Source organism: Crotalus tigris, unplaced genomic scaffold (genome assembly GCF_016545835.1).
Source record: "Crotalus tigris isolate CLP2741 ecotype Arizona unplaced genomic scaffold, ASM1654583v1 scf7180000017739.2905288, whole genome shotgun sequence".
Lineage (NCBI taxonomy): Eukaryota > Metazoa > Chordata > Lepidosauria > Squamata > Viperidae > Crotalus > Crotalus tigris.
Window position 1 is genome coordinate 1,637,638 of NW_024096605.1, and position 27,977 is coordinate 1,665,614.

At 36.0% G+C, this 27,977-nt stretch overlaps 1 long non-coding RNA gene across 1 annotated transcript; it reads left to right on the forward strand.

Moving 5' to 3' along the window:
• Window positions 1-488: 488 nt before the first annotated feature.
• LOC120306461 lies at window positions 489-27,808 on the forward strand. Its single transcript, XR_005556290.1, has 4 exons — window positions 489-546; window positions 20,108-20,196; window positions 20,855-20,938; window positions 27,533-27,808. It is a non-coding gene; the product is annotated as an uncharacterized LOC120306461 (long non-coding RNA).
• Window positions 27,809-27,977: the final 169 nt, after the last annotated feature.

Genomic DNA, 27,977 nt, shown 5'->3' on the forward strand with positions numbered 1-27,977 from the left:
ATAGGAAATCCTTGATAGATCAGACAGCCCAGTATTTTTTCTTAACTGGTCAATGTTCCCAAACAAAAATATTTTTGGGAGTTTAATTTTATTTAAAGTCCTTCTATAAATCCTTAAATGCATTTCATGGATTCATAGAATCTTAGAATTTAAGAGGCAAAAGTGTTCTTGGACACTGCCTAGTTCAATTCTCTGTCCAGTATAAGAATCCAAGACCTGAGCATCCCTCAAAGTTGGCCATTCGCACTCTCTTTAAATATTTTATTTATTTATTAATTTCACATGCCCTCTGTTTCACTATCTAAAGTTTCAGCAGAGTCCATTATTTTCTGAGGAAGTCTGTTCCATTGTTGAACAACTTTAAGACTTGCAATATTTGTCTGATATTTAACTACAATCTTCACTTCCTTGTAACTGAAACACATGTTTTTTAAACAAAATCTTGTGTTCTGCAACAACTCTGAATAATTCTGCCACATCTTCTAGGGATCAGACCTTTAAATGCTTGAAGACAGCTATTATGCATCCCTGAAATCTTCTCCAAAGGTAAATAAACATAACACCTTCTATGTTTTCTTGTAAATGTTTCCTTTCAGACTCTTTTATCCTTTGGGTACTTCTCTGGACACACTCTCATTTGCTAATGTCTTTGCTAAATGCAGTGCCCAGAATAGGAAACAATATTCTAGGTGTGATTTGATCAGTGCAGAATAAAGGAAATGATAGCTTCTTTTCATTTTGACATGACCATTGTTGATGCAAGCCTAGGTCTGTATTTGCTTTTTATTTTTGGCAGCTGTATTCCATTGTTGGCTCATGTTCAGCTTGTGATCCACTAAGACATGCATATTCCTTTTTCATGTACAGTTATCCAGTATGATTCCCTCAACCTATTATCATGCTTTACCCAAGATAGGACTGTGCATTTATTCCTACAGATATTTATCTTTCCAGCTTGTCAAGATCTCCTGAATTTTGATAATGTATCTGTTTGCCCCAGCACCCCCATCTTTGTGTCATCTGCAAATTTGACACTCATGTGTTCTGATTGCTCATTCAAGTCATTTATAAGGAGTGGAACAGTGCATAGCCTATAAAAAAAGCCCTGTGGTTCTCTACTTGACTTTTTCACCTTGATGTAGAGCCATTGACATACATTCATTCATGGTATGATTGTTCAACCATTTTGTTCAACGATCATTCTGTTCTATATCAATCTAAGGGTAGTACAGGTGGTTCTTGGGTTATGATGTCAATGGGGACATTTTGTTGCTATGCAATGTGGTTGTTAAGCAAAGCATTACATGACTACATCACTTGGTAGTACCTGTTGCTGTTGTTAATCAAGAACTGTACAGAACATTAATGAGGAATGGCAAAAAGTAATTGGACTGGTGGGAAGAGGCAGACAAGCAGGTGAAGAAGTGGTGGGAATAAGATTGATTTGAAATCTCCTGCAGGTTTTTCCATTGACTTTGCTTGTGGAAAGTCAGCATGGAAGGTCACAAATGGTGATCACATGACTGTGGGACACTGCAACCATCAAAACTGCAAGCCAATTGCCAAGTGTCTGAATTGCAATCATGTGGTGGTGGGGACATCATGATGGCTACAGCTCTGAGGATCGGTTGTAACTCATTCAGCACTGTGGTAACTTTGAACGGTTGCTGAAGGAGCGATCATAGCCTGAGGACTATCTGTCTAGTCCAACCCACACTTTGCCATTTGTCTTCCTAGTCTCATAGAAGAATACTCTGCTGAAGTGAAAGTGCACAATGTCCACCTCATTCCTGTGGTCAACTCAACTTATCACACATTACAAAAAAAGATTGGTAGAATTTGCATGATTTATTCTTAATAAACCTATTCTATCTTCAGCCAGGTAATTTTACAAGTGATCACGAACTGTTTTTTAAATTTGTACCAGAAGGTTGCATGATATTGACATTAAGCAGGCAAGTCTATCATTATGCAAGTTTTCTTTTTTCCACTTTTTGGAGACAGGTATGATATTTGTATTTTTCCACTTTTCTGACACTAAACTTATTCTCCAGGAATTCTGAAAGATCACAGAAAGAGACTTTGAGATGACTCTATATTCAGGATATTATATGTTGGTTGACCAGCTAACCTTCCCAGCTCATGTTCCAGTACAATTTCATTGGCCATGGACAGTCGTGTATTGTCATTCCTATTCTATAAGTCTTCTGTTGTAATTTAATATTACTGTGAATTCAAGGGATGATTCTGCACATTTCTATGTGTAACTCCTTAAGGAAATATGTTCAATACTCATGTTTAATACTACATTGTCGCTTCACAGATCCTTGGGGCTTTTCAAATTTAAGTTTATATATGATTAAGGCAGTATTTTTAGTTGTTTGACTCTTCTTTAAAATTTGTAATTCTATCCATCTGGTTTTCATGGTAGATGCTAGACAAATGGTTCTTATAATTTTAGAAATTTTAAATAACTTGGCCATCGGGCCATTTCATGTACTTCAAGCTACTGAAATTAAGCAAGTTTTTCAAGAAGTGGAGTTACTTGCACTCTCATTGTTTCACTTCTTCTGATTGTCTTTTGGAAACATGTAAAATATTTGTTTTGGAATATTTGTGTGTGTGTGTCAACACTGCAATGATCTTGACTGAAGCCATTTTTTCTTCATTTTTGGTTGCCACAGTACTGGGAGGGGGGAATGCATGGTTTTAAGGTTAGATTAAACAATCATTTGTCCCGTGGGAACCAAGGTCATAGCTGCCTGACTTTTGGCGGGCTGAGCCTTCCATTAGAAAGCCCGCCAAAGTATTCTATTGGGGAACATGGATAATGACATAGTGCTGGGGTGGGAAGTTCAACTTTGCAACATTGTAATGCTTGGGAAGGAACTCCAGACTTGGCTTCACTTTTGACTGTGCTGATACTTTGTAGCCAATAAACATGTTCTTTAAGGAAACCTCTTGCCTTGGAGTCTGCTTTTACTGGTCTCATCTATCGGAACCTTGACAGTAAGTTTATGTGAATGGTCTAGGCCAGGGCTCTTCAAACTCGGCCCTTTTATGACTCATGGACAGAATTCTTCAGTCAGGCATGCTGGCTGAGGAATTCTGGGAGTTGAAGTCCATGAGTCATAAAAGGGCCGAGTTGGAAGACCCCTGGTCGAGGCGATGCTGTTTACTCCATAGGTATTTTGTCTCTGTTTTGACTGCTAATGCTATGAATATAGTGAAATGCTGGTGGCTGTTTCCCAACCATTTGTCTCATTTTGTAAAACCCATCTAGTTGGATCTATAAAACATAATTGCTAAAACAATTTGCAAGTTTTATAAAAGAGGTTTCCAAAATATGCCAAACACCTGGATATGGTATGGTAAACTGTAGCTTGTTACATAAAAAGTGATTTGGGTATTATTTAGGAAAGATAAAGAAAAGTGATACATTCTTCTTATTTTTTTGTGCTTAGTATTTTTGCAAAGTATTATTAGTATTAGTATTACTACAAAGCATTGTCATATACCAGTGACTATTGCACCATGCTTTAACTATCAGAATAGTCAAAAATGTGTGGCTTTTTTTTCACAATATTCATTATTCCTTAGATATTCTTAGGTATCCCCATTTATCTTTGCAACTTGAGATACTCTCATCAACCAATTAAGATATATTCCTGAAAATAATTAACTATAACTATTACATAATATCTAAACAGAAAAAGCCAATGTTTTCGCAAAGTTCCACAGATACCAGATTATTAACCAGTAAAATATTAGTGTTATTCTAAATGCATTTATATGCAGAATATTATTCATGATATTTTTAGACCATTTCCACATATTATAGTAAGGGTCTTTGGCGATGATTAAAAGGATTCACCTGCATCTAACAACAATATATGTTCAGTTCCTACTTCCCAAAGTCGATTGGATGACTTATTAAGTTGGTGAAAAATTTCAACAACACATTGAATATTAAAGAAGATAAGGAACATCTTTGATGATTTCCATATAGCATTTTAATTATAAGGGAAATTATTCTATTGGTAATTGTATGAGTAGAGAGATTAACTTAATAAAGCATAAATGCATAAAATAAAATGGGATGAAAATCCATTACTTCCCATTGCTTTTCCCAAAAGCTTACCATTTGTTTTGTTTTCTTTTATTTTCCTTTTTACCTTGTACTATTAACAACAACAACAACAACAATAATAATAATTGTGTACCATGGTATTTATGTAGTGTTAGCTAGAGATTATTAACATTCTGATGTTTAAATAACCCAAACCTTTAAAAATAAAGAAAAAAGAGTCAATATTAACTAAGATTTCTAAATGTTAATGTTGATAAACATAAGTTTGCTTAAATTTTACATCTAAAGCTGAATATGGCATTGAAAAACAACTGCAAAATAAATTAAATCATTTCTATGTAATAAAGGTTCTGTCTTAAGCTTAATCTGTAATACTATATTCTTTATTCTATTGTTACTTATTGTTAGTTACATGTTATTTATATAAACAACAAAGCTCTAAAAAAGCTATTTCATATATAACCCCCATTTCTTGTGTCTCTATTAATTTGCAGTGTTTATAAGCATTTTCAACCCCTTCGGAACATACTATGTTTATGTTTGCCATGCTCCATAATATTATATGTATGGGACATTCTTGCTTGAATTTGGTTCAATTGCTGTTGTAAATATATGCTATTACTTTTGCCAGCACTGCATACAGTCCAACTTTAGATTCCCAATTAGATATCGTCAGAATTGTATCTTTTATCTAATGGGAAAAAATATTTCTGCTGCTGTGAGCAAGTATCTCAGCAAATGATGACATTTTTATTGATATAATCTGGGATTATACCTGGTTAAAAATGCAATTTTATTTCAAATTGAATATCCAAAATTTTCCGCATTGTATTTTGCATGTCTTTCCAGTATGCTTGAAGGTTTTTTATATGCCCAGTAGACATAGTAAAATGTCCCTTCTATGTCATGCCATTTCCAACATTTATTATAAACAGAGGCATAGAATCAAGCTCATGCAAAGTATTAGTACCGCTTTGGAAAACCCAAGTAAGTCCACACCTGGAATAATGCAGCCAATTTTGGTCACCATATCACAAAAAAAGATGTTGAGAGTTTGGAAAAAATTCAGAGAAGAGCAACTAAGATGATCAAAGGCCTGGAGACTAAACCATACGAAGAACGGCTACAGGACTTGGGCTTGGCTAGTTTAAAGAAAAGAAGAAATATGGGTGACATGATAGCAGTATTCCAGTCTTTGAGGGGCTGCCACCAAGAAGAGGGGGTCACGTTATTCTCCAAAGCACCAGAAGGAAGGATGAGAAACAATGGTTGGAAACTGATCAAAGAGAGAAGCAACCTGGAATTAAGGAGAAACTTCCTGACAGTGAGGACAATTAATCAGTGAAACAGCTTACCCCCAGAAATCGTGGGTGCTCCATCATTGGAGATTTTTAAGAAGAGACTAGACAGTCACTTGTCTGAGATGGTATAGGTTCTCCTGCTTGGGCAGGGGGCTGGACTAGAAAACCTCTAAGATCCCTTCTATTCTATTCTATTCTATTCTATTCTATTCTATTCTATTCTATTCTATTCTATTCCATTCCATTCCATTCCATTCTATTCTATTCCTGCATTTGTTATCTATCTTGGAGATTATTGATGGAGATATCTACCATTTGGTATCAATTGTATTTTAGGTTGTAGCTTGGAATGAATGTTTATAGATTTGGTCCATAATTTTTCCCATTGTTTTGTTGTGACTCTTTTTTAAAAAAATTAGCATCTATTTTATCATATAGGCTGTTTTTAATTGGTTCTTTGTCTGTGTTGTAACTGAGTAGGATTTTGTTTATGCACCCTATCAGATGGCATTGGTTTTGATTACTGTTTTATTATTATTGTCCCTCCTTGATTCTTAAGATAGATTTTATCCTTCCAGCCATTTGTAAATACATCAACCATGGTATATTCCACCCTTCATTGAATAATTCTTGCTGTATCTTTCATCGGTTCATCATCTAAGACTCTAAGTGGACCATGTCTGCGTATGTAATTACATTTTTTACTGCAATTGTCTCCATCTTGGTAGGCATTAGAATGCTAAGGGTGAAATTGTTGGGCTTATTATTCCATTGCAGAATTCTATGCTTTTATCAAACTTGTTAATACAGGTAATCCTCACTTAATGGTGATAATTGGGACCAGGAACTCTGTTGCTAGTTGATACCCTCATAAATGAATTCTGTGCAGTTGCAGCATCCTACAATCATGTGATCACCATTTCATGTCAAAGTAACTGTCAAAATCTTGGCATCTACAAGGATATTGGACAATAGTTTACTCATTGGATTTCATTGGATCCTCTCCCATGTTCAAAATAATCATTATATAAGCTTCAGAACATGATAAGGGCAAGGTCCTCTTTTCAAAAGACTCACGAGATATTTCTAACAATACAGAAGCCAGGATTTCTTTATACTGTTTGTGCCACTGAATAAGGATCCCATCCAACCCAGGCTAATATATATAATATCAAATATCCCTTGCAGAGTTGCAGCTGAACCCCTTGAATGGACATACAGAATTTCAGGAAAATTTATTCTGCTCAAGGAACCATCCATCTGCTTAATAATCTGTATTTGCAGAATACATTCACATGGTGAATGTGAGTGGGATGTACATTTTAGAATGAATGAAGAAATGAATGAACATAACTCATATATCACTGAGGCAAATCTATTTCATGAATTTCCCATTACTGTTCCAGGCTACTTTTACATTTCTCAACTTCCTTTGCATATCAATTTGTCAACCTTTCTCGGTTATTCAGCATTTACAAATGTGAACACTTCAAGTAGCGTACAATAAAATGTATTTTATTCTGACATTTATATAGGAATACAATAGCTTTTTCTATGAAAACAGTTCTGAGATTGGGATCACAATAACTATATCTCCTATTGCAAACTTCAGATCTGCAGGAGGGACATTACTGAATGTCACAGCTTTTGGGGGCGTATCTTTCAGACAGGTGGGAGAGGTCCTCTCTGTGGTCCTTTCCAGGCTATGAAACATTCATCTTTCTTTTTAACTTTTTGTACCCCCCCATTTTTAAACAATATTTTATTAATTTTTTATAATCACAAATCCTTAATATTTTATCAGCAACTTCTTGTCTGGGTTCCAATATTTAGCTTACTAATACATGTTAAACTCCTTTCTCTCTACCTCATTTTTCTAGCCATTGATAAAATGTATCCCACGTTCTAAAGCAGGGGTAGGCAACCCAAAACACTCAAAGAGCCACTTGGACCCGTTTCCCACCAAAAACAAAACACTGGGAGCCGCAAAACCCTTTTGATATCTAAAATGAAGCTAACACTGCATATATCCTTTTTTACCTTTATTATAAGTGTGTTTGTGTGTGTGTGTGTGTGTGTGTGTGTGTGTGTATAATAAAGGTAAAAAAGGATATATGCAGTATTATCTTCATTTTAGATGTCAGAAAGGTCTCTGTCTCTCTCTCTGTGTCTCTCTCTTTCTCTTCCCCTCTTTCTCTTTTTCTTTCCCTCTCCCTCTCTCCAATCTTCTGCTTACATGGCAAGCTGGCTTCAAGCTGTTCTCCAACAAACTCAGGGGTAGGCAACCTTGGCTCTTTTATGACTCATGCACTTCAACTCCCAGAATTCCTGAGACAGCATAGCTGGGCTAGCTAGCTCTCTCCTGCCCTTCCTGTTTCCTGCTTCCTGCAGAGATGCACAAAGGGAGGAGCTCAGCCCAATAAGCTTTTCATTTCCTCCGAGAACGCTGTGAGTCCACTCTCTTTTTTATACAGAAAGAGAGAGAGAAAGAGAGAGAGAGAGAGAGAGAGAGAGAGAGAGAGAGAGAGAGAGAGAAAAGCAGGGAAGTGCAAGTCCCTCTCTGCCTCTGTCTCTCTCTGCAAATGGCAGAGGAGGCTGGGAGCCGCAGGGGAAGGCTCAAAGAGCCACATGCGGCTCTGTAGCCGCAGGTTGCCAACCTGTGTTCTAAAGTATTCTGAATCTTCTTTCTCTTTCATTTTCAGTGTAAATTTGTCCATTTCTGCACAGTCCAAAATTTTCTTAATTATCTCTTCCTCCGCTGGTAACTCTTCTATCTTTCCAATGTTGAACAAATACAGTTCTCGCTGCAGTTAGTACATGTAACATTAAATATACACATTCTTTCTTATAATTTCCTACAATTATACCTAATAAAAATAATTCTGACTTAAAATCTACATGTCTTTTTAATCATTTTCTTTAATCATACGTGTATTCTTGACCAAAATCTTTTGGCTTTAGGGCAAAGATGATAATATGTGCCTGATTTTTGTCTACATTTCCAACAGTTGCTAGACATATTTTTGAACATTTTTGCTAACTCATAGGTGTTAAGTGCCATCTGTAAAACCTTTTATATAGGTTTTCTTTGTAAGCCACCGCCTTTGTTATTTCTTTCCCAAAGGCTTTGCCAGTTTGCTAACTCTATGTTATACCCAAAGTTTTTTGCCCATATTATCATTGTTTCTTTAATTTGTTCCTCTTCCATCTTTAAACTTAACATATACTTATGCAGTTTCTTAATCAATTTTTCCTCTGATGTCAATAGTATCTGGCCAAATTCAGTCTGTTCTTTATAAAATCCAGATGTTTTAGCATCTTTTTCATATCTTGTTTGAATTTGCAGGTGTGGCCACCATGATAGATCAATGCCCTGTTCTTCCAGTTCTTGTCTAGATTTTAGTTTCCCTTCAATAATCATAATGTCTTTTTTTTTTTTTTTTTTTTTTTTTTTTATTGAAAATTTTTACATTTTACAAAAACAAATCCCCTTCCCATACCCCCCCCTACCTCACCCCCCCCCTTCCCAACCTCCCAAACCCTCCCCTGGACTTCCCAGAGCTGAGTACAGGCTTAATTAAAAAAAAAAAAAAACTTAAAACACTTTTAAAACCTAAACAAATTTAAATACAATCATCATTCTATATAAGCTCCCTCCAAAAACACAAATTTAAACATTACTTTCTTTGAATATCTATATCTATAATATAAAATCTAATTTCTCCCTCTTTCTTTATCCTAAAACGAAAAAATAAACATACAAATCTTTGTTATACCATTAAAGCTAAATACTCTTAAAGAACTTAAAGTAAGTACATATTTCCTTCAATCTTCATAATCTTCTCTCCTATCCAAAAAGAAAAAAAAAAAAAAAAAAAAAACAAAAAACAAAAACTTAAAAAACCTATAAGTCCTAAACAAATCTAAGCACATTTAATTAAACAAATTATTTTGTCTTAAAAATATTAATAATAATATTTAAAAACTAAAAACACTTTTAAATCCTAAACAAATCTAAATACAATCATCACTCTATATAAACTCCCTCCAAAACCACAAATTTTTAAAATTTAAAATATTAGAATCCACTCACTAAAATAAGCAAATTATAATCCCTTCAAAACACAAATTTAAACAATATTATCATTAAAGGTTCAAAACTTAAAACAACAAAGTTAATAAACACATTAAACATTTCAATCTTCACCAATAACTAATTCCATCCGTAAAAAACTACATCCTTATCAATCTCAATTATATTAGTATTATTAATTATTCACATTCCAGTTTTTTCCATTCTCCATTCTTCCATTCTTCCATTTCCCTTCTCCATTCTTGTATCAAACTCGTAAGAAATGCTGCAAGTTCTGCCTTAGGAGACTGCTCCAAAATTCCTGAATCTCCCATCGACTCCGAAGCCAATAAGGATTCCTTAAATTCCTCCTTGTATTGATCTTTACAATTGTAAGTTGTACAAGTTATCCTCTGCCCGTTCCTCTCTTGTTGATGCCCCTCAGACTGAGATTTCCCAGTTTCCATTTCAGGCAACAATTCCACCCTTAAAGATTGCTCCAAAGACTTTGTAGGTCTAACATCTCCCAGAGATTCAGAAACCACTAAATATGAAACTTCCTTAACCTTCTTCTGTTGCTGCTTTTCTTTGGGATTATATACTGCACAAGTTGTCTTCTGCTCCTCAACCTGGACTTGTTGAGGCCTCTCACACAAAGATTCTCCAGTTTTCATAAATATAGGCTCTTCAAACTGTGATTCTACATTCTTTTCTTCCAAAGCTTTAAACTTAATTGATGGCGATGCACATACCCCCAGGACCGAAGTATAAAAATCTTTTGCTTGAGAAACAGTATTAAGTCTATAACATGTCCCCAAGGTAATTCACCACCATTCCAATCGGAACATCCCATCTGAATGAAATTTTTCTCTTTTTAAGTTCATTTGCTAAAAAAGCAAACTCCTTTCTTCTTCTTAAAATTTTAGATGGGATCTCTTTAAAAATTATAACATCTTGTGAAGCAATTTGAAATCTCTTCTTATAATAGGCTTGCACAATTTCATTGCGTAAAGATCTTTTACCAAAGTAAATTACCACATCTCTTGGCAGATTCTTCTGTGCTGCCACCACAGAGTTAACCCTAAATAATTTTTCAATTTCATTAAGTATTCCCTCTTTTTCTTTATTCAAAATCAATGCAAAGTCCTTTGCAACCATCTCCTTCAGATCTCCTTGCAAAGACTCTCCCAGGCCTCTAATTCTTAAGGCATATTCCATTTGTCCATATTGAAGCATAAGAATCTCATTTTCCATTTCTTTTTCCATACTTTCAATTTTCCCCTCCATTATGTCCACTTTTTCAGCTACCTCTTCCACATGGGAGTTCACCTTTTCAAGAACAGAAGCAACACCTTCTAAAGCCAAAACAAAATCTTGTCTCAAGATCTTATTGTTTTCCTCTAAAATCTTTTTCATTTCTGCCCTAATTTGAATTATAACATCTCCCATCATGTCTTGCAAGTCCTTCATAGTTATTAGCTGACCCCCAGAAGAGGGTGAAACTGTTGATTTAGAAGCTGTAGAAATCCCTGGACGCTTTGGAGCCATCTTAAAGAAAAACCTTTAGTCCTTCTTAAGCAATTATAAAAATTCCTTCAAAAATATAACTCCCTCCAAAGAAGGTCATTATAATAAAAAGAAAAAAGGGAAAAAAAGGAAGAGAAAAAGAATTAAAAAAAAGTTTTACTCCTTCTTAAAAATTACAAAAAATTAAACAGAAAAAAAGTCCTTCAAAAAAGGGTCATTACAATAAAAAAAAAAAGGGAGTTCAAAGGAAAAAAAAAGGGAGAAGGGAAAAAAAAAATAATTAAATAAAAAAAGTCCGTTCCAAAAAAAATACTTAGAGATACCAAAAACAACCATTCCAATCATAAGGAAATAAAAAGAGAAAGGGAAAGGAAAGAAAGAAAAACACCAAAAAGCCTGCCGGTCAGCATTCTAACTTCCAGAAAAAAAAACACCGAGGAGTTTGCCGATCGCCATTTTACTTTCCCTTTCAACAAAGAAAAAAAATAAAAAGAGAGAATAAAAATAGAAACAAATCTTAAAACTTAAAATCCAAATAAGTCAAAGAAAGCAAAAACTAAATCCTCTACTCAGCTCTGTCCATTTAAAAAAAAAAAAACTCACCAGTTCTCTTTAAGCACGGAGGTGTTTGCGGCGGCTCGTTTTGTCCCTGAGGACAAAAACAGCTGGGAAGCGGAGACAAGTCTGAACTCCGTGGGAGCACTCCTTTCACCCCCCCAAAAAAAAAAACTTGGGGGGTGCGAAAGAGGCTCTACCACTATTCAGACACTCTCTACCCCCCCCCTTTGCCCGGGAGGGGGATTTTGAACCGCTGAACAGCTGATATCTGCTGTTCATAGCGGTTCTTACACTTACCCAGGAGGACGGCTACAAAGTAGCCGCCATCACGCACGCAAAATCCACCGGAAGTCCCCAATAATCATAATGTCTTTATAAGTCACAATTTTCTCAAGTTAATTAGGTTTGGGTGAACAAACGCTTCCATTGTTGAAAACCATCCAGGTATTTTCATGTAAATGTTCACTTTTACCTTTTCCCATTCTAAAAGAAGCGTGTTTTTTATATAGCGGTTTTGAAAGTATGTATTTTATTCTTCTCATACTATAGGAAGACATGCCATCCAAACTGTAGGTATTGCCCCTCTAGGTATAATAATATTTTATGTCTAAGAGTTATCCATTCTTTTGACCATGTTAATACAGATGTTTGATAATATAAAGCCCAATCTGGCAGCCCAAATCCTCCATTTTATTTCGCTTCTTGTAGTATTTTCAGTCTAATTCTGGCTTTTTCCCCTTGCCAAATAAACTTCAAGATCAATGTATTTAATTCATCAAATACTTCCCCCCTCCCCAGTTTTATAGGCATTGTTTGAAATAAAAAGAGTAATTTTGGTAAAATATTCATCTTCACCATTGCTATTCTCCTAGCATTGAAAGTTGTAGATTTTTCCATTTTTCCAAGTCAAGTTTTATTTGTTTTAATAATTTTATGTAGTTGTCTTCTTTTATTGTTGCACATCTTGCTGTTAAATATATCCGCCTTTTTCGTTTTTGTATTTATACAATATGAATCAGAACAGTGGCCCAAGAAGACAGAAGGCAAGGTCAGTGGAGATTGGCAATGGGGGGGAGGAGAGGGGATGGTTCCATTAGAGCGGGGGGGGGGGAAGCACACACAGCTTCATTTGCACTAGCAATGGGCATGTGCCCCTCCTCTCACTCAAATGCAGCACGCACACACATGCTTGCCTGTGCTTGAGCAAGTGGGGATACGAGCCCGCCACTTGCCCGCCACTTCCATAGCCCAGATCTAAACCACTCAAGGCCCAGTAGTGGATCATGGCCTGGGGGCTGAAGACCTTTGAGATAGATGCATCAAGTAAAAAGCTATTGGGTATACAGTATTAAATTATACCTTTTGATTTTTTAGAACATCTGGTTTAATGAGTTGCAGTTCCTCTCTCTGGACGTTTTCTGCAGAATACTTAAAGCATTAATTATCAGAATAATATTTACTTTTGTCTGCAAACTACTCACTCTCTCCCAACAAAACTTCCCTTATACTCTTTCACTATTAAAACTTGTTTTCTTCCAGTCATCTTATCCTGCTGCAACTGCTGAAATATATATATATTGTTATCCTTTATGCTCTCTTGAGGTTGCTTGTTTTCTTGCAGTTGTTTTATGACCAAGCAAAGCAACATCAGCAATGCTAGTAAGGAACCAGTTACCTATTTTGATCATGAACTGTCTACAAGAAACCCACCAAGCTCAGAGAACACCAAGGACTCCAGAGTTCAGCCCTGAGCTACAAATATTCTCTTCTATTGGTTATACCTTCACTTACTCTCAGTAGAGATAAGGCAGAATAACAAGGACTATAGGTTGGGATTTACCACTGTATATTTCACTCTGCCCCTTTATCTGGGATTGTATTTTTTCTTTCCAAGTAGGAGGCATGTCCACATCAGACAAGTAAATCCTGTAGGAAGGTATTCCTTAGAATGACAGGTAATGTTTACACTTATCCTGAATATCATCAGAGAACTCATTCTCTTAAAAACAATTCTTTTGATTCCAAATGGTACAAGAAGAGATTAAGAAAATGCTTGGGGAGGGGGGAACCTGGTATTTCTCCTCTAAATCCTTAGAGGAAAATAAAATTACACCAAGAAAACCCCAAACTGCCCAAAGAGCACTAAATTAAACAACTGTAGAAGATTCAATTTGTATTGGGATGGTGGAAAGAAAAACAAGAGGAAGAAAAAAGATATAATTGGCCTTCCATTCATTACAGTAGTGAGTTCTAGGTTTTTTTGTTTTTTTTTAAATGTTCTAAAAGAGAAACTTTGTACATGTCAGAATAGAACAAGTATCCAATTCTAAATCCCAATCTCAGTCAGCTATTAGGTGCTGTATACTGATTATACAAACTGACTATTCGCTGCTTGAAACATGTCAGTGTTACAGATTTTGTGGGAAACTAGACTCCAATCCTTCTTATTCTTTATTTTGTCTTAACAGTGAAGACTCATCTCTAGAAATCTCACTGGGGGGCTAAGATCCCCCCCCTGCCTGCACAGGTGATCTTCCTGTGGCTTTCAATTCTATAATTCTACCTTAAGTAATTTAAGTATAAGGCTCAACACAGATAATTAATATAAAATGTTCATTAGGATACTAGCTAGAAGAAGTAATAATTTGCACCCGTAAATTAATCATTAACTAATTAATTAGTTAAAAGCAAGAGGGGTAATTGATTAAAAATCTTTAATTGGGTGACAGTTATACTTAGAAGGTGAATGGTAAAGTGAACACACACACATTTGCAATGGAACTTCACTGATTTCAGTGGAATTATGCTTCCATTAAGTATGTTTACAATTATAAATTTTAAATTCGTAATCTGCTAAACCGAGTTGTGAAGTAACTTTTGAATCATCTTATTTGGCTATTCCTTAAACTACCGTATTTGAAAACGCATTGCAAAATCTGATCCACAGCCTCTTACATCTTCGTCATAATCTCTAACTAAATACTCATGTTTGTTGGCCAGCCCAGTAAATTTGTTTCAGATGCATTAATGACATTGCCCATTTAGCACTAGCAAATCCCAACCTTATTATAAGCACACCATTAAATTAAGAATTATTGCAGATTCCACAAACATAGTTGAAACACAGAGCAAAAATAACAAATCTGGGCAAGAAAAAATAGCCTTTCAAATTATTGCAGGGCTTTCTAGTTTAGTAGTTCATTAATACTTTATAATGGCCCTTAAATGTGGAAGTACTTTGCAAGCTGCGTTGAAATCCATAACTGAAATTGATCCACAGAGTGGAATATATATAGCAATAAAGGAACACTGCCAAAAAAAGCAAGGTTAGTTGTATTTTAATTTATATTCATTCATCTCTTATTTCCAAAAACATCAGGCTGCTAAGCTAAGGAACTTGTGTGAAAACTGGAGCATATCTGTTGTTAACACATTGGAATTCAAAAAGACTTATTCTTTTTTTAAAAAAAACAAAAAGGACATTTCTTTGTAATATTTTCTGGGATGAACTTCCCTTTATATTGAAAACAAAGAAGAAAACCCCCAATATACTGTCATCCATGCGTCATCCAAACTGCCTGTATAGACAAAGCCACAGACATATTTCTTTGGGCCTGAAAAAAGATGTGGCTGCTTTAATGAAATGAATAATTCAGTCAGTCAGCCAGCACATCTTGAAGCATCCACATCTTTTATTTTTATTTTTTTCTGAGTAGTGAATGAACAAGCAAATCATGTCTGAGTTATAATCAACACCCAAACTGATTTCAGGCATATCTTGGGATCACTTGCCAAGGAGATTACTCCAACCTTTCCCCCGTTTTTTTGGTAGATTACTCCAACCTTTTTCCTTTTTAGCAGTTTTCATGAAACCAGAAGCTGGGAATCAGGGCTGAGAAAAGAAATGGGATTTGTTCCTTTCCTTATTAACCTAAGAATTAATTGATTAGAATCCCAAAGGATCTGGAAGGAAGTCCAAGAAATACTGAGATAGAGGGAAATCTGTTTCAGGAAACAGTTGTCCTTGAAAGAACAAGTAAAAAGTATTTTGCTAAGAAATATTGTGTGTCATATTAAATTTTATTTTGATTATGTATACATAAGTCTAATATTTTGTGTCAGGTGTTTATTTTTTTCTGCATAACTTCTGTATTTTATGCAACTCAGAATTTCTTGGCAGCAGACCTGCCTCCAAATTAGGTGGAGACCAGGTTCATCTTGTTCTATTTTGGCTAGTGGTGGGGAGATCCTTTTAACTCGCAATCTACTATTTGAATAGCTCTATGTTTCTGTCTCCTTTGCCCCTGAGTGTTTTGCATGTGACTATTTAAACAATATTTTTACAGTTCTCTTTCCCTTTTGAAAAATAATCTTGGGTTTTATTTATCTCTTGTAAGATCAGTCTGTTTCTGAAGTAGGAAGGGAAGGGATGGCTGTTTCCATCGGTCATAAAATTCCATGGTATAAATCTCAGAAGTGGTATTATATAATATATTTCATTTTTTTTATCTCATTCTTTTTTGGGGGGGGGGCAGACTTTCCAGATAAGCAACCCAGAATGTGGGAGACCTAATCCTGTCTTACAATGGGTTTGGGCAGATAATGCCAGGTGAGATACCCTCCAGAAGATAGAGGGTGGCTCAGTAACTATGAAGCCAGTACACCACAGTAAGATATAAAACTACAAGTAGTTCTCGACTTGCATCAGTTCATTTAGTGATCGTTCAAAGTTACAATGACATTGAAAAAAGTGACTTATGACCATTTTTCACACTTATAACCATTGCAGCATCCCCATAGTCACATGATCAAAATCCATACACTTGGCAACTGACTCACATTTATGGCGGTTGCAGTGTCCGGGGTCATGGGATCCTCTTTTGAGACCTTCTGAGAAGCAAAGTCTGTGAGGAAGCCAAATTCACTTAAGAATCTTGTTACTAATTTAACAACTCCAGTGATTCACTTAACAAATGTGGCAAGAAGAGTTGTAAAATGGGGCAAGACTCACTTTCCCGCTTAGCAGCATAAAGTCTGGGCTCAATTTTGGCCGTAAGTCAAGGATTACCTATAGGGTCTGTAGATTCGGGGTTTCTTAGAATGGATATTTGAGACTTCCAGCCTTTCAACTTCAGACACGTCACCACATCATGGAAGCCTAAAATGGCACCTGGTTTAATGAACAGCAGACAAATATCTCCTTTAAAAGATATAGTTGAAACATCTACACGGTTAAAAGAAAGGATAGAAAACGTATCTGATATGTTTTGATTTACTGCCTGCAAATGCTTCTCTTTGACCCCTGGTTATTCCCTTCTTCTGGAGGGCAAAAGTCTAATTTTTTTTAAATCTGATTTTATGCCACTTAAGTCTCTTGCAAGAAGATATATTCTTGTGATAAATAACATTCAACTGCCAATTCAGTTTGTTCCCGTATAGGGATATATTAAAGAAATACTTTTTTAAATGGGGAGAGGGCACCATCTTTGCATCGGGCAGCGGAATGCTAGATACATATATTTGCTACCTGCGATATAGAATCTGTACTCATTGAAAGCTTCATATATAATGGTCTTTTCTGGAGATTTCCAGCAAATGTAGGCAGCTGAAAGTAGGCCTGAGAGCCACAATCCTTTCTACAAAAGATAGTAGTTCAAAGAATGTTCTATTGACACTGATGAAACAGAATAAAAAAAAAAGTTATTAATGATACTAAGAATGTTATGATTTTATTGCTTTTCAGTGAATGAACAACTAAATATACTATGAAGTCTGAGCATTTTCTTTTTCAGTTTTTATCTTATTTTCCTGGATGATATCTCCAGTTAAATTTTCTAGATTGAGACATTGATTACATTGCAGCTAATTCTCAGATTTTTTTTTTATCAGTATTAGTTGTGAACACAGCTGCCCATTAAATTAATTCTAAAAAATATAGTATTTTTAACTTGGTATAAATCATGGCCTACTGTTTTTTAAAAAATGATATTCTACAACATTTTGTTCTACGGGTCATTCTATATAGATACTTACGATTCTTTATGGAGACACACATTTATTTCAATAATTCATCAAACTAGCAACGTTTCTGAAATATATATTAATGTATGCAGATATATTCAGTTTATTGCAGAATGGTTTACTATTGCTTCATTTATCTACATAAATGCCCTCCCATTTAATGAAGAGAAATGAATAATCTGGACAAAAGAGGAAAACTTTTTGGAGACTTAAAGATTTATTGTAAAAGGAAGGTTAAAGAAACGTTTTTATTCTCCAGTCAAATAACTAGATAGGGTTGCAAAATTCTGTATGACCATTTGATGGAAACACAAAATATTATTTGCTGTTCGGGATTTTTTGCAATCCAGATCAGATAGCCCTAAATATTAATATTTCGGAGAGTTAACAAAAGTTATTATAAAGATTAATATGTTTGGAGCAGTTGAAGAAAGTCTCTCAGAAAACAAGCTATAGTAATTTCCAGATGCTACTTAACTACCACTTTCAGCAGGCTCAGTTACAAAGAGTCATGATGTTGGGAGAACTGTTTCAGCAATGTCTGAAGGAGCATCCAATCTTCAAATCTGCTATACAGGTTATACACAGCTACAGAAAGAAAAGCTTTGCCTGCACTGGATATGTACTGCTTTTTCAAGTCAATCTTGTCACGTAATGATGAGTCCCTGCAGTTTTCTCGGCCAACATTTTCAGAAATGGTTGCTATTACTTTCTTCCTACAGCTGAGAAAGAGCTACTAGCCCGACATCACCCATCTGGCTTATGCATCTAAGACAAATTTAGAACTCACGTTTCCCACCTCCAAGTCCAGTGCCTTAATCACTAGATCAGTCTGGCTGTGAGAGAACTGGTGGTCTGCCTAGATTTATTTTTAACATTTGGCATCCAAAACTACTTTTGTGATGGATATAGAAACTATCAGACTTATTAATCATTCATTTCTATCATACTTAAAAAAAAGCTAGTTGATATTACCATTATTTTAGGCATCTGTGTAAAGAATGCTTGTATTGGTCATTTGGAAAATTTAGTGAGATACAAAATTAGTTGTACTAAGAGTTGAACCCTGAATTCAATTGGGCTTAAGTTTTCCACTACGATGTTATTTCCACTGATTTCATAGATTTTTTTCCATTTATTGGGCCTACATTTTGATTGATTTCATTGCTATAAGCTACACAATACTATACCAAAAGGGAATACTTTCTTTTGGAGGGCTTATAAATCTGGCTTGTGATGCTGTTAATAACACCTGAATGATACTTTCATTCTAAGGTCATGAATTTGGGTTTCCGCCTCACTGAGATACAGGTATCCCTCATTTAATGCCTGTCCATTCAGTGACTGTTCAAAGTTACTTATGACCAGTCCTCATTGTTGCGGCTGTTGCAATGTCCTCATAGTCACATGATCCAAGATTCAAGTGTTTGGCAATCAGATCACCAATATGATGGTTGCAGCATCCTATGGTTGTATCATCACCATTTGCAATCTTCAGTACTGTCTCCTGAAAAAAAAGCCAATGGGGAAACCAGCAAGAGATTGCAAATGGTGATCATGCAATGGTAGGATGCTGGGACAGTACAGGGTTCTCCTAACAATGGCTAATTGGACAGCCGGGACTGCTACCGTAAATGACATTGTGCCTTAAAATTGTGTTGCTTAGTGATCCAGATTTTTGCAGGATCCAATCTGTCATTAGGATCAGAGATTTAGTTTTCTGAGCTTTGGGACTCATGCTGGAGCCCATCCTGATGAGTCACATAATGGTGAGAGAGAAGTTCCCCGAGGATCAGCTCCAGCATGAGTCCAAAAACCTGGAAGACTAAACATCTGGTCCTGGTGACTGACCCAGATTGGATCCTGCAACATTATCCTGGGATGGTATATTTGCTTTCATTCATCCAGGTTTTTATATGACAGGTTTTTTTCAATTCAAGTGGCTTGATTTAAGGTGATAGTGGATGATTTTATTTATATTTTAATTTCAAATGGCTTGATTTTATGGATATTTTTAATATACTAATAAAAATATGTATTTGTTAATCTTAATCTGAACTTTCAGAATGGAATGGTCTGTAGCTCCAAATAAAGTAATGTTTACAATGAAATGCAATATTGCATTTTATAGAATTTCATTGGCCACTTTAATGCATAGCGTTCAACCTCATTACTTCAACTGAAAGTGAAGTTATAGAGGTGTACCTCACAACCCATCACCAATTCCATCAAATATAGTCCATACTCAATTTGAAAAATCCTTGACATATTGCCAGTAGCTGCAGCACATCAAGGTATGCAGTAAAAACTCTTAGAGTTACTCCAACGTATTTGATGAACTATGTTGGCTTGAAGAGTCATAGATCGTATATATTTTGGTTGGGGATTTGAAGCTATAATTCTGTGTGAATGGAAGAAAAGAATCCCAATGGCACAGGCATCCAGAACAAGCCACAATGCCACTGTGTGTATTGTGAAGTCGTTTATGTAACAGTATCAGGATGTACATGATATGACTTGTCTGCCTTCCCCTCCTAGGGATACCCATGGGTAATTGTAGCCTTTAAGGCTGCCAGAACTGAAAAATAAAGGATGTGATCTACTCAAAACATATAAACAAAGTCTGAGTAAGTATTCAATTAAGAAAGATTATGCAAGGTTAATCAAAGTACTGTAATTCTGGTATCCCTTTGCACTGCATTTGTTCTTTTTGCTTCCAGTATAAATTGTTCAGTCCTGGGTTCTCCACTGGTCCAAATGTGTTAGGGATGACCGCCAACATTTTCTAGCCTAAACATTTTGCTTTTATACGAGTTGATCATTTGGTTCTGGTGATTAAAACCTCTAATATCTTTTTAGCAAGACAAAATGGTGGGAAAGGTATCTTCTTAGATTGACAATGACAGTGTAAATGCTGTTTCTTTCTCTTCAAAGAATACAGACTATTAAGATCAGCTCTTCAGACAGATTTTTTTTAATGGTTCTGAAAAATTTGTTCATTAGATTTTGTCTTCAAAGCTCCTCATGCCAGAGGGAATCCACTTTTGTGGAGGTTTTCTTCCCAAGTACAAGGGAAATGGCTCTATTTCCCTCAGCTACATGTAATTCTTGATTTACAGCCATAATTAAGCCTGGAATTCTGGTAGTAAGTCATTACAGTTGTTAAGTGGGTCACTACCTGAACAGGCTTGAATTTATGACATTTTTTGTGGTGGTTGTTAAGCGAACACTATGGTCATTAAGCCAATTCATTATACCCAATGGGCTTTTTTTTTTTTTTGCCAGAAACTGGAAGTAAAGGCCGGAACCCAGCAATGACATTGAAAATTGCTGTCATGTGACAGCGAGATGCTACAAATAGCCATAAAGGTGAGCCAATTGCCAAGTGACCAAAATGCAATTGTGTGTGTATGTGTGTGTGTGTGAGAGACAGAGACAGACACAGAGCAGAGAGAGAACCATAATAACTTCAAAATTGGGTCATAAATACCTTTTGGGAGCTCCTTTGTAATTTCGAATGGTTGCTAAGCAACCTGTTGTAAGTTGAGGACTATTTGTATTCAGTCCCATTTTGTGTCCAAAATCTGGGACCATTACTCCCATAGGATTGAAATTTCAAAATTCTTCGTACCATTTGTATTGGGAAATTTGTAACTACTGCAGCATTACAGCACCACGCTCCAATGCAGCCACATTGCCATGGTCAATGGTTTTTTTAACTTTGAAAAGCTTAATAAAGCTGTTTTTTAAAAAAATCTGGATCCAAAAACAGTTCTTGCTAAAATTAACAACAGCATCTGAACTCAAAGAGTCTTCCAAATTTAGCAAACCTAACTGCTGTTGGATTGGTCATACCAGTAAGTGCAGCTGAATGGGAAAGAGAGTTTTATGCCCTAAAAAATGTAAAGATCTGTTTGAGAAATCAATGAATCACAGGATGCTAAATAATCTTATGTTGATTAGACAGCAAAAACACTTAAGAGTTGCTCCAATCTAATTGATTAACTATGTTGGCTTGAAGAGTCATAGATCATATATTTTGGTTGGGAATGTCTATATGATATATACGGTACTTTGTGGGAGGATTTTTAGCTTTAATTCTGTGGGAATGGAAGAAAAGAATCCCAATGGCACAGGCATCCAGAACAAGCCACAATGCCATTATATGCATTATGAAGTTGTTTGTATAATAGCATTGGGATGTAGGACTAGGTCCAGGTAATTCTGGATTAAAAGAGCAGGGTAGGCTTTTTTGGAATAATGGACAAAAGGAATCTCAGCAGACTCACTTAGATCATGAGCATCTGCAGTAAAAACTCTTGAAAAGCAGTAAATGATTGGCATAACCGGGAATCTTGCATCTGGATGGTTAACCACAGTGCCCATATATGTAGCATAGAGTTAAGTTTGGAATGTCACAACTTTAGCCTATAAACAATATGGTGATCTGACAATTCATCCACAAGACACTGATGAAGGTTTTGAAGATATCCAGGAACATTTTTCAGTTCCTTGATGGACAGTTTTGTAGCTTGGCTCTGCTTTTCTTGGGTTAACATCTTGTGTCTGCCAGACTCTAGCTAAGTTAGACCATAAACATAACACATCTGTAAACTGTAAGCATCATCAGAGAAACAATAAAATTATATGCTTTCGGACATCTACTTAAACCTTCAGCTGTGATGTCATTACGGCAGTTGTCAATGCCCAAATTTTGAACATGTAACCGTGGGGATGCTGCTATAGTTGTTTGAGGATTGGTGATAAGTTACTTTTTTCACTACTGTCATAATTTCAAACAGTCATTAAATGAGTGATCATAAGTTGAAGATTACCTGCATTAGCTACATTATAACAGGAATTTCAAGGCTTTGGGGACTGCCTGTTAGGAATTCTCGGAGCTGCAAATTGAGCATAACTGAAAGATGCCAAATTAGGGAAGGCTGTATAAGTTTCTTATTTCTTTAGTATTATTGCCACAGTCCTCCTTTCTGCTGGCTGTGCATTTAACTTGAGAGTAATGTGAAATAAAATTCTCCAAAGAAGTTTCTGTAATATTTGAGATAACTGCAAATGCAATCGTTTCCAGTGGAATAGCTTTCACACATTCAAATTCAATAAATTACTAATATGCATACAGAAACCATTTCTTACTGTTCCCTTGCTAGAGTTTGAGATGTCAGGCAGCCTTTTGAATTATAATCCAGATGCAGAGATTCTTGTTAGAATTACATGGAGTTGAAATTCAAAGACTCAGTTTGAAGGCAATTCAGTTGAATCTTATCTTCAGTCAAATCACCGGATCAAATTGTTGAATCAATTCTGTGTTTTGTTGAATCCAAGCTGGCGGCTTTGAATCAATCCACGATTTGATGGGTTGTCATGCGTGCAACTAAATACTTAACAAGAATTCAACCATTCAAATTGAATACATAATTGAATCAGTCCTCTGAAACTTACTGATGATTCAGACTGGATCAGAGGTAATTTGGACATTCCCAATACTAAACTTCTTTTTAAAATGGCTTTTGAGAGAATCTCATAAATGATTTCACCCACAGGCAACTTGTGAGTTCAGATAAATCTTTCTTGAATTCTTAACTGTAGTAAAAAATAAATAAATAAAAATAGCAATTACTTAGAAACAAGCAGCCCTGTTTAGGCCTAGGCTGCTGAATCAGAAAGTAAAGTGTTGTCTAAAGATGTTGGATAGTTAATTAGCTTTTAAAGATTTTCTTCTTGGACAAGAACTTGCGCTTTTTAAAGAAATAGAACATAAATGACTGAAAGAATACCCTTGCCTGAAGTCTCAGAAGTTACAGGTTAGGTGTGAATATTTATAAGGTGACCAACTTTTTTACAATGAAAAGGAGGACACAAATAAATTAAAGAAAAAAATATTGTAAAAGCTGGCTCGGCCCATGGAAGATCAACTGCCTGCCACACCCCGCCCGCAGCTACCCCGCCAGCACTGCTGCTCTGCCGTGTAAAGCGGGCCCCACGGCTCCCAAAGCACCAGCTGTGCTAGCTCTGGCCCTGGGGGACAGCCCGCTGTCGACACACCCCGCCTGCAGCTGCCCCGCCAGCATCACCGCCCACCCTGCGCAGCCTCATGTAGAGAGGGCTCCGCGGCTCCCATATCACGGGGGGAGCCAGCCGCTGCCGCCTCTCACGCCCCCACCCGCAGCACCCCAGCTGCCCTTGCCTCTTGCACCCGCAACCATTATTGCCTAGCAGAGCTGAAGATCAAGAGAAACTTAACCCTCCAGTGTCCTCCAGATATCTTCGGAACTAACTAGGAGATGGTGTAGTTGGATAGCAGGGAGGGGATGCTAAGTTTCTGCCAATTCGCCTTTGCTGCAGACAACTTGCATGTGCAAAGTTTGCCGGCTGGGTGTTTTGGTGCACTCAGCGGCAATTCCTATTGGCTTTCGAAAGCCAATAGGGGGAGTAGCACAGCTCATGCAAAAGTTGAAAAAAAACCATCAAAAAAAGGTGCCGGAATGCCGTTCTGAGCATTCTAAGAGAAAAAAAAAGCCCTGCAGATTAGTCTTCAAATATCAAAAAGGAGGACATGTAGGAGGACATTTTTTGAGGGAGGACAGAACTTACAAAAGGAGGACTGTCCTCCCTAAAGGAGGACGGTTGGTCACCTTAATATTTAATGCCATGTTTATCAGAAAAAAACTACTGTGAATATCTCCTGTAATTTGGTTTAGCCCAGTGATGTCCATGGTGTTAAATCACTGACTTCAAAATCATTGGCACAATTGGGTTATTAAGGCCCAGTTCTTTTTCTTAAACATGCATGACATGTTTTGCAGATGTGTAAAAAAGGCAGAGCTAGGATCATCCAGACACATCTGCCATTTTGAAGCCAGTGGCCATTATTATGGACAACGTAGTTTAGTCAGAGAAATGTATGTAGTTTTTACCTGCAGCTTTCTGTTACAGATGTGTGCCTCTGTACGAAATGATATTTTCTCCCCAAATATTACCAGTGTTTGTTTTGCTACTTATCCAAAATGAAGTTTGTGTGAGTAAGAAATACTTTGAGGCCTGGAAACCTTACTACAATATCTAAAAGCCTTCTAATTATCAAGGATAATAAATGTTTAACTTTTTACAGCTCTTCATTTCATTTTTTTCCTGATAAATTCCTTTCAGTTAGATCAGTGCTCGTGTATAAGTAGTTTTTAACAAATTTGAATTACATTTTTATCATGAGGGATTTTTTTATGATTGATATGTCTGAGGAGAATCTTAATTGAGACCCTTCCTTATCTTATTTTATTCTGTGCCAATGCATTTTTTTTCTCCATTGTTGTCTAGAATCTTGTCTAGTAGTCTAGTAATCAGACGTGTGAGAGAATCCCAAATCCTAAAATGCTTCGTAAGCTTATTTCTAACTGAGTTTTACTACCTTGAAATAAACATTTTGATTCATCTAATTATTTGCAAAATAAACTTTATTTTGGATAAACTCCACATTTGTTATTTAAATTGCCTGACAATCCCTCCCCCCACTTGTCTGAATACATCACCAAAATGCATTAAGTGATAAACTATGGTTTATAAACCAGAATGGCTGAGTTCATACAACAATGTCATAACCAAACAAATTGCGATTTGTGATATGGTTTAATGAATGTGTTCATTAGAATTAAATGTGAAAATAACATGTTCCAGTCTTGTAATATTCTGCTGTTTTCTGGAACAGGCCAAGCAAAGATTCTGGATGGTTTAGCTCTAGAATAATGGTCCACAGGATTGTCCAATGAATTATTCATTGAGACTGCTAAAGCCATTCTATGCTAGTAATACAATGTTCCAATTGATCATAAGAAATGTCCAGTGAGGTGTTGTTGATAACATTTTTGACACTGGGTTGCTTCTATTCACTTTAGCCAATAAAACAACAATTATACGTACTCATCTAGATTTCTCCAAAAATCATCCCTCTTCTAGTAATTACATTTTATTTATAAAATTGTAACTGAAACAGAATTCATGCATAGCTTCAGAGTCAGGATCTGAATCCAGAGTGTGGACTTTATCTCCAGATAAAATGGATTCCTCTGTCTGTTTTCAGAGCAGTTCTGAAACACTCACAACGTAATTTTGTTTTTAGTAGCTTTCTATCCAGCCATCTATTGAGGCTGTAGATAAGAGCTTATTTTAAAATTACGGTACTCTCTTGGACTAAGTCAAGGGTAGGGAACCTTGGCTCTTTTATGACTTGTGGACTTCAACTCCCAGAATTCCTGAGTCAGGAATGGTTCAGGAATTCTGAGTATTGAAGTCCACAAGTCATAAAAAAAGGTTTCCTACCCCTGGATTAAGTCATGAAAATTTGAGTTTTATTAGGCAGAAGACATAATCTTTGGATTATTCAACAGTGCAGAAAACTGGACTATTACACAGTTTTAACTTCTTCTAGAATCTGAAACCAATGGGAAGAAATAACCCTGATGTGTTCATTCCAATCAACATCAGAAAATGAAGTATGAAGAATTATATCTTAGTTTGACTTTTAGATAGAAGATATAGGAAGCAATGTTTCAACTAAGAAGAACTCTCTGGATGGATTCATATATAGTTCTACTACCTAGTTTGCATAGAACATAACCATGGTGTGATTAGGCTTCACATGATCACTATGAATTAAATTGTAAGAAAGGCAAAATGCCCAGAGTTGGAATAAGGATATCACAGGACTGAATGTTCAGACCCTATCCTTCCCTGAGGTTGGAGAATGTTTTTTTAAAAAAATTATCAGAAGTTTCATGTACTTGTTTAACTTCTTTTTTTTAAAAAAAAAATTGCAGTGCCAGGGGCTTCTCTTGTTTTTGTTTTTTGCAAGTCATAAAAATAGAGCTAGAGGCTATATGCTGCCCATGGCAACAGAGCAAATATTGAATGTTAGGAAACTGTATTTTTTTTTTTTAACTTGGAGCCAGAATAGTTGAAACGGCATAAAAGCATCCCTAATAAAATAAAAACAAATGAAAAGTTTTAATAGAAGCTGTTGCAGTAAGTTTAAACGAGCACTGTGGGTACGATAACTGCATCAGATGGTGTTATGAATTAAAAGTCTGAATTGTATCCTGTCATTTTCACTCCAGATCTTTACCCCTCTGGGGTATAACATAGGAACTTCAGTTTCATGTAATATTTTCCTTGGATACGCAAAGTCTTGTCTTCAGTGTTACATCAGCAATATAGCAATATGAACACTATTTTGCAGATTAAAGGATATTCTTAGGGTTACTTCAAATGCTCAAAATAATAATGTTGTTATTATTATTAGCAGAGTTACAGTTCACATCAAATCTTTCTTGCGCAAAAGCAAGTACCACTGAGTTCAGTGCTGCAGTCTTACCTAATGTTAAGGCCCATGAATTAAGAGCAGAACTTACTTTTAAATAAGCTATTTAGCAAATGTCTTTAGGATTTAAGTCTTTGAAATATAATCTTTATCTGAGGTATGTTTTTATCTGGCATATGAGCAATGGTGGTGCAGTGGTTAGAATGCAGTACTGCAGGCTAATTCTGCTGACTGCCAGCAGTTCAATTCTCACCGGCTCAAGGTTGACTCAGCCTTCCATCCTTTCCAGGTCAGTAAAATGAGGACCCAGATTGTTGGGGGCAATATTCTGACTCTGTAAACCACTTAGAGAGAGCTTTAAAGCACTGTGAAGTAGTATATAAGTCTAAGTGCTATTGTATGTGATTGTACGTGCATTTCCCACCCAAAAGATCACATGTCATTTGTATATACTGTATATGACCGGAACCACACTTTACATTGTTACAATGTGGTTTAGCTGGTTTTGGCTTATTGTTGTGTGAATCCTGCCATTTATTGATAAAATGTCTAACAATGCAGTCATGTACTGTAGCTTCTGACTTGGAACTAACTTACTTCTTGAGAATTAACTTACTTTTGATTGCTGTCCATAGGACTGCTTTGTTCATCAGTCTAAAGATAACAATACAATGAATTATGTATGAAGTCAAGGGAAGGAAAGCACAAAAGAAGAAATGCCAATTCCTTGAAATGCACAGCACAAACTACTCAGTTCCTAGTTCATCAATCTGTACCATGTTGTGGATAAAGACTTGCTTTCAACTTTCAGCTTGCTCCATTTTCATTGCTGTTATGCAGCTAATAATTAATATAGACTAAAAATGTTATTGTGTTTTAAAAAGTTAATAAAATGAAGCTATATCAACAAAGAGGCATTGTCTATGTGCTGAGGTTTTCTACCTAAATCTTCCAGTGTAGGGAACAGCTCCTTCTTCGTGTTCTGTAGTTGAATGGAAACGTGTTTGGAATCCTTTGGCCCTATAAGAATGAAATAAGGCTGCTTTGATCTGGATATGGATTGAAACATGGTTATTCCAG